A 15,480-nucleotide genomic window follows, 5' to 3' on the forward strand; every position below is an offset into this window, starting at 1 on the left:
TTAGTTGTGCGCAGTATATAGTAGGAGGACAGTGCAGAATTTTGCTGACCACCAGTATATATATATATATCTCCTATATGTTTGCCTTGTCTGTGCCTGGCCCTCTAACGCTGGGTGGAGTCACAGATGTGGGCTAATCTATGCAGATCAGTGACGGCTGCCAGTGAGGAGAAGCTCTGACACACACCACACGCCTTCTGACATGTCCCCAGTCTTCTGACCAAGGTCCTGTCTAGAGGCATCCATCGTACCCCAGGTCCTGCAGCGCTGATGTGTGGCCGGGAGGCGACTCTCCGTCTGACGCCGAGCGGCTCTCACTCCCGCTCCCGTCTGAGCCCCGACGCATCTCCCCTGCCGCCTGTCACAGTAGCCTATACAACGGCCTGCCCCAGCGAGGACAGAGGCTACCATGCACTGCGCTCCTATTGCCGCCACAGCCCTCTCACAGTGCTCCATCTGGTGCTCCCGGTAGAGCTGGTCCCCGCTGCGGACATGATGGCTGCCTGATGTGGGCAGCGCGGGCCCACTGCATGTGGGGCGGCTGGCGCGGGGGGAGGGAGGGAGGGGATGTCAGGCACAGTGGCTCACGCAGGAGCACGGAGCACGGACACCGCGGTTTCCCAGCTGCCTGCCAGGGGGAGGAGGAGAGATGTCAGGCAGAGCGGCCACCGCACACTGCTGGGCTCCCCGGCTGCCTGCTGGGGGGGGGGGAGATGTCACGCAGAGCGGCTCACGCAGGAGCACGGACACCGCACACTACTGGGCTCCCCGTCTGCCTGCGGGGGGGTTTGTCACGCAGAGCGGCTCACGCAGGAGCACGGACACCGCACACTACTGGGCTCCCCGTCTGCCTGCGGGGGGGTTTGTCAGGCAGAGCGGCTCACGCAGGAGCACGCACACCGCACACTGCTGGGCTCCCCGGCTGCCTGGCGGGGGGGGGGGGGTGTCAGGCAGAGCGGATCACGCAACCTCCGCACCTGCCTCTCCGCCACACGCCACTCCGCCACCCCTCCCCCACCCACGGCCCCACTCCCCTGCCCCTCCCTCATCCACAGAACCTCCCAACCGCAGACCCCTCGTCCACCCACAGCATCTACAGACACCCTACCCCATCCGCAGTCATCCCCCGCAGCAGCCCTTCACCCACCCACAGCACCTCCTGACCCCCTACCCCACCCGCGGCCCCACTGCACCCGCCCCTCAACCAGCCGCACCGCCTCCGGACTCCCTCCTCCATCTGCCACACCACCACACCTGCCCCTCTCCCACGCGCGCCGCTTCCGGACCCCCTACCCCACCCCGCAGCGCACTCGCACCTTCCCCACCCGCAGCATCTCCTCACCCCCTACCCCACCAGCGGCCCCACTGCACCCCCCATCCGCCAGATCCCCGTATCTGCCCCTCCCCTACCCGCGCCCCCCCACCCATAGCGCCTCTGGATACCTTTCCCCCACACATCCCCACCCGCAGCGCCTCCAGATCCCCTCCCCCATCCACGATCCCCCCACACCCACTACATTCTGTACAGTGTGCCCTGCAGGCGCTGTTCACACCGTCGCAAGGGGCTACGCCCCCTTCACCATCCGACGCATGGGTTAAGCCCCTTACGACGGTGTGAAGAGCGCCCGTAGGGCGCGATGAAGCACCTAGTATATATATATATAGAGAGAGAGAGAGAGAGAGAGAAACGGGCGGCACTCCACGGATTTTCAAAAAATCAACGTTTCAGGTGCTGTTTAATCACACCTTTTCATCCTGACGAAAGGTGTGATTAAACAGCACCTGAAACATTGACAACTAAGCTTGTGTAGCTGTCTCAATTCTTTTTTTAAAATCCGTGGAGTGCCGCCCGTTTCTCTCTCTCTGTATTTGCTCTGCTTGGACCGTGGGAGGGCACCCAGGTATTTAATCAATTTGTTTGGAGTGCCAGTCATATTGGAACTATATATATATATATATATATATATATGGAAAAAGTGTAGACCTAATTATGCGCTACGTGAAAGCTCCAAACCTTATGACGTACTCCCTGTTAGATAGAGTACAGAAAAGGAATACAGATACAAAATGTCAAAAGGGAGCTGGATATGTTGTGTACATACAATATTTTTCCAGATTATGACCGCAAAGTGATAAAAACAGTAAATTTTATTCACATATTCTCTATGTACATTATACTTTTAGTAAACATAGATTATCACATAAAAATCCAATGGTGAATATAATAAAAATGCCGTTTACAATTTTGTTGAAGACATGATATAGTCAGTGTATCCCATCAAATAGTGTATTATATAGGATGTCTGATGTTTTCACAAGAAACCATACCCGACGCGTTTCGTCCCCAAGGACTTCATCAGGGGTTCATGTCAACCAAAATAGGGGCCAAAAACCGATTTTAGCGGTATAATTAGTCCCACAAGCAAATTCAAAAAAGATTTAAAATCAAATAATCACGCTGAATGCATCAGTATTCACCATAGGTCCAGCCCTCATATGAGTGCAAACTATAAGTATAATGTACATAGAGAATATGTGAATAAAATTTACTGTTTTTATCACTTTGCGGTCATAATCTGGAAAAATATTGTATGTACACAACATATCCAGCTCCCTTTTGACATTTTGTATCTATATATATATATATATATATATATATATATAGCAGTACGGTACAGTAGTCCACTGCTCTACCTCTGTGTCATCAAGTATACTAAAAAAGTTCAGTAAAATTACCCAAAAATCAAAATTAAAAGCGTCTGATGAGAAGAGTAAACTTGCCAATATGCCATTTACGACACGGAGTGGCAAGGAACGGCTGAGGCCCTGGCCTATGTTCATGGCTAGTGGTTCAGATTCACATGAGGATGGAAGCACTCATCCTCTCGCTAGAAAACTGCAGTGCCACTCCTAGATGGGCCAGGTGTTTGTGTCGGCCACTTGTGTCGCTTAGCTTAGTCACACAGCTACCTCATTGCACCTATTTTTTTCTTTGCATCATGTGCTGTTTGGGGACTATTTTTTAAATCTGCCATCCTGTCTGACACTGCAGTGCCACTCCTAGATGGGCCAGGTGTTTGTGTCGGCCACTTGGGTCGCTTAGCTTAGTCATCCAGCGACCTCGGTGCAAATTTTAGGACTAAAATTAATATTGTGAGGTGTGAGGTGTGAGGTGTTCAGAATAGACTGGAAATGAGTGGAAATTATGGTTATTGAGGTTAGTAATACTATGGGATCAAAATGACCCCCACATTTTATGATTTAAGCTGTTTTTGAGGGGTTTTTGTAAAAAAACACCCGAATCCAAAACACTCCCGAATCCGACAAAAAATGTTCAGGGAGGTTTTGCCAAAACGCGTCCGAATCCAAAACACGGCCGCGGAACCGAATCCAAAACCAAAACACAAAACCCAAAAAATTTCCGGTGCACATCACTAGTAAATATAAGCGAGAGACACAAAAACAAAAGTAAAAGAAAAGGGTGTCTGTCACTCACCCATCGGGCGGTTTTATTTGTTTTTATTATTTCCATTTCAGATTTTGATTTTGCAGAGAACTACTCATTAGTCATAAAGGATGAGCCACTGAGCTATCACTGGACCCAGTGCTCAGGCTACAATTCTCCCATTTGGGGTGTATTACAAGGGAGAAACAAAAACTGAGCATCGTGGCGATGTTGTTATTTCAGATTGTCAGAACACAACCCGGTCGCGGTCTATTGCTTCCAGAGGAAACTCAAACTTCTTGAAGACAACATAAGAGAAATCACCAAAGATTTACTACTTCTCCGATGAGTCAGCTGCACAATGGGGGTAATTCCAAGTTGATCGCAGCAGCACATTTGTTAGCAGTTGGGCAAAACCATGTGCACTGCAGGGGGGGCAGATATAACATTTGCAGAGAGAGTTAGATTTGGGTGTGGTGTGTTCAATCTGCAATCTAATTTGCAGTGTAAAAATAAAGCAGCCAGTATTTACCCTGCACAGAAATAAAATAACCCACCCAAATCTAACTCTTTCTGCACATGTTATATCTGCCTCCCCTGCAGTGCACATGGTTTTGCCCAACTGCTAAATAATGTCCTGCTGCGATCAATTTGGAATTACCCCCAATGTAAGAACAAGAAAGACTTTGCCAACTTATGCTCTCATAAAGATGATTTTGGTACAGTGGTGTTTGAAAGTTTGTGTACCATTCAGAATTTTTTATATTTCTGCTGAAATTTGGCCTAAAACTACAGTACTTCAGATTTTCACACAAGTGCTAAAAGTAGATAAAGAGACCAAAATCAAGCAAAAGATATATAAAAATTAGATGTGCTCATTTTCTTATTGAGGAAAATGATCCATTATCACATCTCTGTGATTGTCAAAAGTATGTGAACCTTTGGTTTCACTATTTGGTGTGTCCCCCTCGTGCAGCAATAACTGCATGTAAACGTCTCCGGTGATTGTTGATTAATCCTGAACATCGGCTTGGTGGAATCTTTCCCCATTCCTTCGTACAAAACAGCTTAAATTCTGTTATGTTGGTGGGTTTCCTCCAATGAACAGCTCGCACCTGGTCCTTCCACAACATTTTCATTGGGTTAAGGTCAGGACTTTAACTTGGCTATTCCAAAACTTTACATTTTTTCGTCTTTAACCATTCTTTGGTTAGATGACTTGTGTGCTTTGGGTCATTGCCTTGCTGCATGACCCACGTTCTCTTGACATGCAGCTCATGGACTGATATCCTGACATTTTCCTTTAGAATGTTCTGGTATAATTCAGAATTCATTGTCCCATCAATGATGGCAAGTCATCCTGGGCCAGATGCAGCCAAACAGGTCCAAACCATGATACCATCACCATCGTGTTTCACAGATGGTATGAGGTTTTTATTCTGGAAATGCTCCAAACATAATGCTTCTCATTTAACCAAAAAAGCTCTATTTTGGACTAATCTGTCCACAAAACATTGTTTCAATAGCCTTCTGACTTAGCCAGGTGATCTTTAGGCAACTGCAGATGGGTAGCAATGTTCTTTTTTGAGAGCGGCGGCTTTCTCCTTGAACTCATGCTATGCACACCATTGTTGTTCAGTGTCTTCCTGATGGTGAACTCATGAACATTAACATTGACTAATGTAAGAAAGGCCTTCAGTTACTTAGAGGTTACCTTGGGTTCCTTTGTGACCTTGCAAACTAGTATACACCTTCCTTTTGGTGTGATCTTTGTTGGTCGACCACTCCTGGGGAGGGTAATAATGGTCTGAAATTTCCTCCATTTGTACACAATTTGTGTGACTGTTGATTGGTGAAGTCCAAACTCTTTAGAGATGGTTTTGTAACCTTCTCCAGGCTGGTAATCATTAACAACTCTTCTTCTGAGGTCCTCAGAAATCTCCTTGTGCATGGCAGGATACACTCCCACAAATATGTGTTGTGAACAATGAACATCAGACTTTGCTATATCCCTGTTCTTTTAGGTTGTCCACTCGCACCTGATCGTCATCCCATAGATTGAAAATACCTGACTGTTAATTTCATCTTCAAAATATCTGCTAAGGCTAAAGGTTCACATACTTTGCCACTCAGATATGTGATATTGGATAATTTTCCTCAATAAAAAAAAAAATGAGCATGGCTAATTTTTATGTCTAATTTGTTTGATTTGGTTCTTGTTAACTTATAGGACTGTTGTGGAAATTTGAGGTAGTTTTAGGCCAAATTTCAGCAGAAATATAGAACATTCTGAAGGGTTCACAAACTTCCAAGCACCACTGTATAGAAGCAGAGCGGTATTCAGTGACTGCTCATGGCAAAGGGCCTTGCGATGGTGTAGGTGGCACAGTGTAGAGGTTAGCATCCCGAGGCAAGCCTGCAACGTCCAGATGATAATCAGATTCTTACACCACAACAACCTCAACACAAGAAGAACATACTGAGACAGCAATATTTCTGGATGTTCATTTCAAAAACACAGTAACAATTCCTGGGACCAAAACATTCCATGTTTTCATACCTATAGCATCCACTACAGAAATATTTGTGAAGATGTCTTCCTTCTCACATAATTCATTGGAACAGAAGGTGACAACGTCCCAAGGAAAGCTCACACTTGCTGACATCACAAGGTACAGATGTGTCCTCATACATCTTTGCCGAGGTCGCGCCAATCAGTCCCTCTTAGCAAGCCAGATCGCGTGAGAATATTCTAGCGTCAGGCATCTTTTTGAGTATGTTTTTTTGCCGAATATGCATCTTAGTCACAACACAGCGCAACTTGGATGCTCAAAGAAACTGGATTTTTTTGGTATGTTCAGGCGCTCATATTTAATTATAAACTATTATATCAAAACGAGATATTTCTATATATATCTAGCAGCAATATGTCAATTTGTGTCTGTGTGGACACAAATAAATATAAATGAGTGCTAGAACGTAGTATGCTCCCCATTACCCATTAATCCATATCTGCACAAGGAAACTGTCATGATTAATGTGACATATGACACTTGTATATCTGTGTGTGACTGAGTCTCTGAATCTGTATACAAAGTTCTACAATGAATGTAGCAGCTGCAGCTTTTTTTCCAGTACAAGTTCTGTTCTGCTCCATTTACGTTACAGACTCAGTCACACACAATATACAAGTGTCATAGATCACAATGTGTTGGGACTAAGAAGCATTTTCTGCAAAACATATGGCCGGTGTTAGCACGGTGACTGCACGGGTCCTAACTCCATCAGGGCGAATGTACACCCTTTCTGAAATGGAAATACTAAACACAAATGAAGCCGTCAGCCAGTTTGACCCCATCCAGTAGCAACATCCATCTAGGGCAGCAGCACCAAATGGTAATGATCTGTAGTGAGCTTTCTTATAATATGTGAAAGACATAAAATATTAAAATGATCTCAAAAGTTTTACATATATTAGTAGTCACATACTGTATCATTGTACATAATACACATCAAAGGGATTATTTAAGGCGATAAATCAAAGGTAATGAACAGCCCTAGATAGTTTTCATTTTATTTTAACAAACTGAAGTGAAACCTCTTGTAGCAGATGATCCCATCATGACCCCAAAATAAAACTTTGGGTTTTATGAAAATCCTTTGAGGGTTTTTTTTCCCAAAATGTTAACATTAGATAAGGAGAGTGCCTGACTGGGCACGATATCTATATAAGAGGCTGGTAATTTTGTGATTGGTTAAAGAAGGTCAATTGTTGCTAGGCAGATCAGAGTTTTGAGTGAGTGATAATTGGATAGGGCCAGCCTATCGGTGAGTGTAGGGGAGGTGTTTAGTACATGTAAGGTAGAAACTTCCAGAGTGCTTCCTCTTGTCGTCTGGAAGCCCACCCACCCGCCCTATTGGCTCACTAATTTGGCCCTTTTCAATTTGGCTTACTATTATCTTTCTTTCAGACTTAGTGGGCGGGAAGGCGCTACTGGCCAGCGGTCACTTGTAGCATAAGTGGTGTTGTGGGGCACTTACCCCTTTTGAAGGACGGCGAGTGTGTCCTGCCCGTGTGGGGGGGCGAGGGGCGCTTCCTTGGGGAGCGTCCTCACTCTGCTATAGGAAGGGGTGGTGAGACCTTCGCAGCACAGGTTATGCTGATATATATAGATGGGGCGTTTCAGTCGCACCCATGGCAGTTGGGGCGTTTAGTCGCCGCCATTTTGTAAGATCGTGACTAGAGCTGGTTAGTGGTAGTGTTTTCCTGGCCACCCACTACGAGTGAGGTCATTCCAATTAATAAATTCAATGACCATTTAATCCAACGCAGTTGTGTCCGTGTCGTTATTTTTAGTTGATAAGCTAGCTTAAAGTGTATAGTTAATGTCAAGCACAATAATTGAATAGACGCCTTATAGCTATTTGAGAAAAAAATAAATAAATAAAAAAAAAAAAATATATATATATATATATATAAAAATAAAATGTTTTCATTTGTATTGAAACATAGTGCTGTGTTATACTGTACATCATGAGAAAGTCCATACAAACAGGTTTAAGACGAGACCTAGCCCAACTCTCTAGCTCAATTAGGTGAGCTGCAAATGCAATAAAAAAAAATTAATAGCAAATTTTTAGTTACAAAAAATTGCAGCTATAAAGGCATATAACTTAAAAACCAGTGTACATAACAGCCTAAGATTTTGGGGTTTTCCCTACACCCATGGCAGCATTTATTATACCAAATGTAATTGAAATTAGAGATTGTAATATTAGAATTATTTTGAAAACTGTGTTGATTTGATGTGGAATTACCCGATTAGCAACTCTGCAAATATATAAGCATTGTGCTTCCAGATATAGGGCCGCCGCCTTATTCAGGTTTGTTCAGTGGTGCCGAGAGTGGGGGAGAGGGTACAAATTACTGGGACCCAGGTCTGATGGAGGGGCCCAATGGGAGGCCCCGGGCCCCTTTACCTGGCAGCACCAGCTGCAGCTCTTCTCCTCAGCCCAGCACACACTGCAGTGTGGCCATGGAGGCGCTTAAACTACAATTTTTTTTCCAGTATTTTTTTCTAAGGGTGCATGACCACGCCTCCCATGATTAGGCCACACCCCCTGGAAAAGTACCTGGGCCCAGACAAGCTCTCTACTGCCCTGGGTTTGTTAGCAAACCCCCCCAAAAAAACACACTAATGGGCAAAACCATATGCACTGCAGGTGGGGCAGATGTAACATGTGCAGAGAGAGAGTTAGATTTGGGTGGGGTGTGTTCAAACTGAAATCTAAATTGCAGTGTAAAAATAAAGCAGCCAGTATTTACCCTGCACAGAAACAAAATAACCCACCCAAATCTAACTCTCTCTGCACATGTTACATCTGCCCCACCTGCAGTGCACATGGTTTTGCCCATTAGTGTGCTTTTTTGGTTTGCTAACAAACCTGAATAACCCCCATATTGTTTTATCTGCAGAGACCTACAATATTATCAGCTATCCTGTCGTGGCCAGAGTCTAGAGATGAGCGCCTGAAATTTTTCGGGTTTTGTGTTTTGGTTTTGGGTTCGGTTCCGCGGCCGTGTTTTGGGTTCGAACGCGTTTTGGCAAAACCTCACCGAATTTTTTTTGTCGGATTCGGGTGTGTTTTGGATTCGGGTGTTTTTTTCAAAAAACACTAAAAAACAGCTTAAATCATAGAATTTGGGGGTCATTTTGATCCCAAAGTATTATTAACCTCAAAAACCATAATTTACACTCATTTTCAGTCTATTCTGAATACCTCACACCTCACAATATTATTTTTAGTCCTAAAATTTGCACCGAGGTCGCTGTGTGAGTAAGATAAGCGACCCTAGTGGCCGACACAAACACCGGGCCCATCTAGGAGTGGCACTGCAGTGTCACGCAGGATGTCCCTTCCAAAAAACCCTCCCCAAACAGCACATGACGCAAAGAAAAAAAGAGGCGCAATGAGGTAGCTGTGTGAGTAAGATTAGCGACCCTAGTGGCCGACACAAACACCGGGCCCATCTAGGAGTGGCACTGCAGTGTCACGCAGGATGGCCCTTCCAAAAAACCCTCCCCAAACAGCACATGACGCAAAGAAAAAAAGAGGCACAATGAGGTAGCTGTGTGAGTAAGATTAGCGACCCTAGTGGCCGACACAAACACCGGGCCCATCTAGGAGTGGCACTGCAGTGTCACGCAGGATGTCCCTTCCAAAAAACCCTCCCCAAACAGCACATGACGCAAAGAAAAAAAGAGGCGCAATGAGGTAGCTGTGTGAGTAAGATTAGCGACCCTAGTGGCCGACACAAACACCGGGCCCATCTAGGAGTGGCACTGCAGTGTCACGCAGGATGTCCCTTCCAAAAAACCCTCCCCAAACAGCACATGACGCAAAGAAAAAAAGAGGCGCAATGAGGTAGCTGACTGTGTGAGTAAGATTAGCGACCCTAGTGGCCGACACAAACACCGGGCCCATTTAGGAGTGGCACTGCAGTGTCACGCAGGATGTCCCTTCCAAAAAACCCTCCCCAATCAGCACATGATGCAAAGAAAAAGGTTAGGTGGTATACAATTATGGACGGACTGCCTGCCGAGTGCAGACACAGAGGTAGCCACAGCCGTGAACTACCGTACTGTACTGTGTCTGCTGCTAATATAGACTGGTTGATAAAGAGATGTCGTAGTAGTATGTATGTATAAAGAAGAAAAAAAAACCACGGTTAGGTGGTATACAATTATGGACGGACTGCCTGCCGAGTGCAGACACAGAGGTAGCCACAGCCGTGAACTACCGTACTGTGTCTGCTGCGACTGGATGATAAATGATATAAAAAATATATATATATCACTACTGCAGCCGGACAGGTATATATTATATATTATATAATGACGGACCTGCTGGACACTGTCTGTCAGCAGAATGAGTTTTATTTTTATAGAATAAAAAAAACAACAACACACAAGTGAAGTCACACGACGAGTGTTTAACTTTTTCAGGCAATCACAATATAAGTATACTACTATACTGGTGGTCAGTGTGGTCAGGTCACTGGTCAGTCACACTGGCAGTGGCACTCCTGCAGCAAAAGTGTGCACTGTTTAATTTTAATATAATATTATGTACTCCTGGCTCCTGCTATAACCTATAACTGGCACTGCAGTGCTCCCCAGTCTCCCCCACAATTATAAGCTGTGTGAGCTGAGCAGTCAGACAGATATATAATATATATAGATGATGCAGCACACTGGGCTGAGCCTGAGCAGTGCACACAGATATGGTATGTGACTGAGTCACTGTGTGTATCGCTTTTTTCAGGCAGAGAACGGATATATTAAATAAACTGCACTGTCTGGTGGTCACTCACTATATAATATTATGTACTCCTGGCTCCTGCTATAACCTATAACTGGCACTGCAGTTAGAGATGAGCGCCTGAAATTTTTCGGGTTTTGTGTTTTGGTTTTGGGTTCGGTTCCGCGGCCGTGTTTTGGGTTCGAACGCGTTTTGGCAAAACCTCACCGAATTTTTTTTGTCGGATTCGGGTGTGTTTTGGATTCGGGTGTTTTTTTCAAAAAACACTAAAAAACAGCTTAAATCATAGAATTTGGTGGTCATTTTGATCCCAAAGTATTATTAACCTCAAAAACCATAATTTACACTCATTTTCAGTCTATTCTGAATACCTCACACCTCACAATATTATTTTTAGTCCTAAAATTTGCACCGAGGTCGCTGTGTGAGTAAGATAAGCGACCCTAGTGGCCGACACAAACACCGGGCCCATCTAGGAGTGGCACTGCAGTGTCACGCAGGATGTCCCTTCCAAAAAACCCTCCCCAAACAGCACATGACGCAAAGAAAAAAAGAGGCGCAATGAGGTAGCTGTGTGAGTAAGATTAGCGACCCTAGTGGCCGACACAAACACCGGGCCCATCTAGGAGTGGCACTGCAGTGTCACGCAGGATGGCCCTTCCAAAAAACCCTCCCCAAACAGCACATGACGCAAAGAAAAAAAGAGGCGCAATGAGGTAGCTGTGTGAGTAAGATTAGCGACCCTAGTGGCCGGCACAAACACCGGGCCCATCTAGGAGTGGCACTGCAGTGTCACGCAGGATGGCCCTTCCAAAAAAACCTCCCCAAACAGCACATGACGCAAAGAAAAAAAGAGGCGCAATGAGGTAGCTGTGTGAGTAAGATTAGCGACCCTAGTGGCCGACACAAACACCGGGCCCATCTAGGAGTGGCACTGCAGTGTCACGCAGGATGGCCCTTCCAAAAAACCCTCCCCAAACAGCACATGACGCAAAGAAAAAAAGAGGCGCAATGAGGTAGCTGTGTGAGTAAGATTAGCGACCCTAGTGGCCGACACAAACACCGGGCCCATCTAGGAGTGGCACTGCAGTGTCACGCAGGATGTCCCTTCCAAAAAACCCTCCCCAAACAGCACATGACGCAAAGAAAAAAAGAGGCTTTTTACTGATATTTGGTGTTTTGGATTTGACATGCTCTGTACTATGACATTGGGCATCGGCCTTGGCAGACGACGTTGCTGGCATTTCATCGTCTCGGCCATGACTAGTGGCAGCAGCTTCAGCACGAGGTGGAAGTGGATCTTGATCTTTCCCTAATTTTGGAACCTCAACATTTTTGTTCTCCATATTTTAATAGGCACAACTAAAAGGCACCTCAGGTAAACAATGGAGATGGATGGATTGGATACTAGTATACAATTATGGACGGGCTGCCGAGTGCCGACACAGAGGTAGCCACAGCCGTGAACTACCGCACTGTACTGTGTCTGCTGCTAATATATAGACTGGTTGATAAAGAGATAGTATACTCGTAACTAGTATGTATGTATAAAGAAAGAAAAAAAAACCACGGTTAGGTGGTATATACAATTATGGACGGGCTGCCGAGTGCCGACACAGAGGTAGCCACAGCCGTGAACTACCGCACTGTACTGTGTCTGCTGCTAATATATAGACTGGTTGATAAAGAGATAGTATACTCGTAACTAGTATGTATGTATAAAGAAAGAAAAAAAAACCACGGTTAGGTGGTATATACAATTATGGACGGGCTGCCGAGTGCCGACACAGAGGTAGCCACAGCCGTGAACTACCGCACTGTACTGTGTCTGCTGCTAATATATAGACTGGTTGATAAAGAGATAGTATACTCGTAACTAGTATGTATGTATAAAGAAAGAAAAAAAAACCACGGTTAGGTGGTATATACAATTATGGACGGGCTGCCGAGTGCCGACACAGAGGTAGCCACAGCCGTGAACTACCGCACTGTACTGTGTCTGCTGCTAATATATAGACTGGTTGATAAAGAGATAGTATACTCGTAACTAGTATGTATGTATAAAGAAAGAAAAAAAAACCACGGTTAGGTGGTATATACAATTATGGACGGGCTGCCGAGTGCCGACACAGAGGTAGCCACAGCCGTGAACTACCGCACTGTACTGTGTCTGCTGCTAATATATAGACTGGTTGATAAAGAGATAGTATACTCGTAACTAGTATGTATGTATAAAGAAAGAAAAAAAAACCACGGTTAGGTGGTATATACAATTATGGACGGGCTGCCGAGTGCCGACACAGAGGTAGCCACAGCCGTGAACTACCGCACTGTACTGTGTCTGCTGCTAATATATAGACTGGTTGATAAAGAGATAGTATACTCGTAACTAGTATGTATGTATAAAGAAAGAAAAAAAAACCACGGTTAGGTGGTATATACAATTATGGACGGGCTGCCGAGTGCCGACACAGAGGTAGCCACAGCCGTGAACTACCGCACTGTACTGTGTCTGCTGCTAATATAGACTGGTTGATAAAGAGATAGTATACTACTAATATTATATATACTGGTGGTCAGGTCACTGGTCACTAGTCACACTGGCAGTGGCACTCCTGCAGCAAAAGTGTGCACTGTTTAATTTTAATATAATATTATGTACTCCTGGCTCCTGCTATAACCTATAACTGGCACTGCAGTAGTGCTCCCCAGTCTCCCCCACAATTATAAGCTGTGTGAGCTGAGCAGTCAGACAGATATATAATATATATAGATGATGCAGCACACTGGCCTGAGCCTGAGCAGTGCACACAGATATGGTATGTGACTGACTGAGTCACTGTGTGTATCGCTTTTTTCAGGCAGAGAACGGATATATTAAATAAACTGCACTGTGTGTCTGGTGGTCACTCACTATATAATATATTATGTACTCCTGGCTCCTGCTATAACCTATAACTGGCACTGCAGTAGTGCTCCCCAGTCTCCCCCACAATTATAAGCTGTGTGAGCTGAGCAGTCAGACAGATATATATAATATTATATATAGATAATAGATGATGCAGCACACTGGCCTGAGCCTGAGCAGTGCACACAGATATGGTATGTGACTGACTGAGTCACTGTGTGTATCGCTTTTTTCAGGCAGAGAACGGATTATAAAGTAAACTGCACTGTCCTCACTAGTAAACTCTCTCCACTCAGTCTCTACACTTCTACAGTAACAGTACTCCTCCTAGTCAGCTCCAGTAAATCTCTCTCAGTCTCTTATAATCTAAATGGAGAGGACGCCAGCCACGTCCTCTCCCTATCAATCTCAATGCACGTGTGAAAATGGCGGCGACGCGCGGCTCCTTATATAGAATCCGAGTCTCGCGATAGAATCCGAGCCTCGCGAGAATCCGACAGCGTCATGATGACGTTCGGGCGCGCTCGGGTTAACCGAGCAAGGCGGGAAGATCCGAGTCGCTCGGACCCGTGAAAAAAAACATGAAGTTCTGGCGGGTTCGGATTCAGAGAAACCGAACCCGCTCATCTCTAACTGCAGTGCTCCCCAGTCTCCCCCACAATTATAAGCTGTGTGAGCTGAGCAGTCAGACAGATATATAATATATATAGATGATGCAGCACACTGGGCTGAGCCTGAGCAGTGCACACAGATATGGTATGTGACTGAGTCACTGTGTGTATCGCTTTTTTCAGGCAGAGAACGGATATATTAAATAAACTGCACTGTCTGGTGGTCACTCACTAGTAAACTCTCTGCACTCTCTACACTTCTACAGTACTCCTCCTAGTCCTAAGCTCCAGTAAATCTCTCTCTCTTATAATCTAAATGGAGAGGACGCCAGCCACGTCCTCTCACTATCAATCTCAATGCACGTGTGAAAATGGCGGCGACGCGCGGCTCCTTATATAGAATCCGAGTCTCGCGAGAATCCGACAGCGTCATGATGACGTTCGGGCGCGCTCGGGTTAACCGAGCAAGGCGGGAGGATCCGAGTCTGCTCGGACCCGTGAAAAAAACCATGAAGTTCGGGCGGGTTCGGATTCAGAGAAACCGAACCCGCTCATCTCTAGGCCAGACCTGAGAATGCTACGTGACAGCACAATGTAGGTGAGCGAGTAATTCCCTTACTGATAACCTGGGAGGGATGGACGTGGAATCGATATGTCGTTAACAAGATGCAGCAACGGAAACAAGATTAAAGGGACACTCACTCGCGAGCTAATACTGACTTCTGACTATAGACGTTGGGTGATGGAACGGACAGGTTTGGGGCTGTTAGACTAATACAGAATATACCAGGCTGGGTGTTTCCTCTACAACACAGGTTCTCAAACTCGGTCCTCAGGACCCCACACGGTGCATGTTTTTCAGATCTCCTTACAGAATTACAAGTGAAATACTTAGCCCCACCTGTGGACCTTTTAAAATGTGTCAGTGAGTAATTAATACATCTGTGCACCTGCTGGGTTACCTGCAAAACATGCACTGTGTGGGATAATGGGGACCGAGTTTGAGAACCTATGCTCTACAACACTCTGATTATCAGCCGTATACACAGCGTACCACACTGCATGCGGCTGTTATTATAGCGCTACAGGTCACTGATCTCCGGGAGGTGTCACAGTGTCACCACACTGACCTAGTTCTAAGGTAACATTTATTTAGCTAAATGATTCTATTTCCCGGCATTAGCAGCTGACAC

At 45.4% G+C, this 15,480-nt stretch overlaps 1 protein-coding gene across 2 annotated transcripts in view; it reads right to left on the reverse strand.

The window, feature by feature from the left end:
* Positions 1-15,480, reverse strand: part of LOC134969625 (hepatocyte nuclear factor 4-beta-like) — a 188,726-nt gene that overhangs the window by 82,716 nt on the left and 90,530 nt on the right. The gene's annotated exons all lie outside the window — the stretch shown is intronic.

The sequence above is a fragment of the Pseudophryne corroboree genome, chromosome 11, assembly GCF_028390025.1.
Source record: "Pseudophryne corroboree isolate aPseCor3 chromosome 11, aPseCor3.hap2, whole genome shotgun sequence".
Lineage (NCBI taxonomy): Eukaryota > Metazoa > Chordata > Amphibia > Anura > Myobatrachidae > Pseudophryne > Pseudophryne corroboree.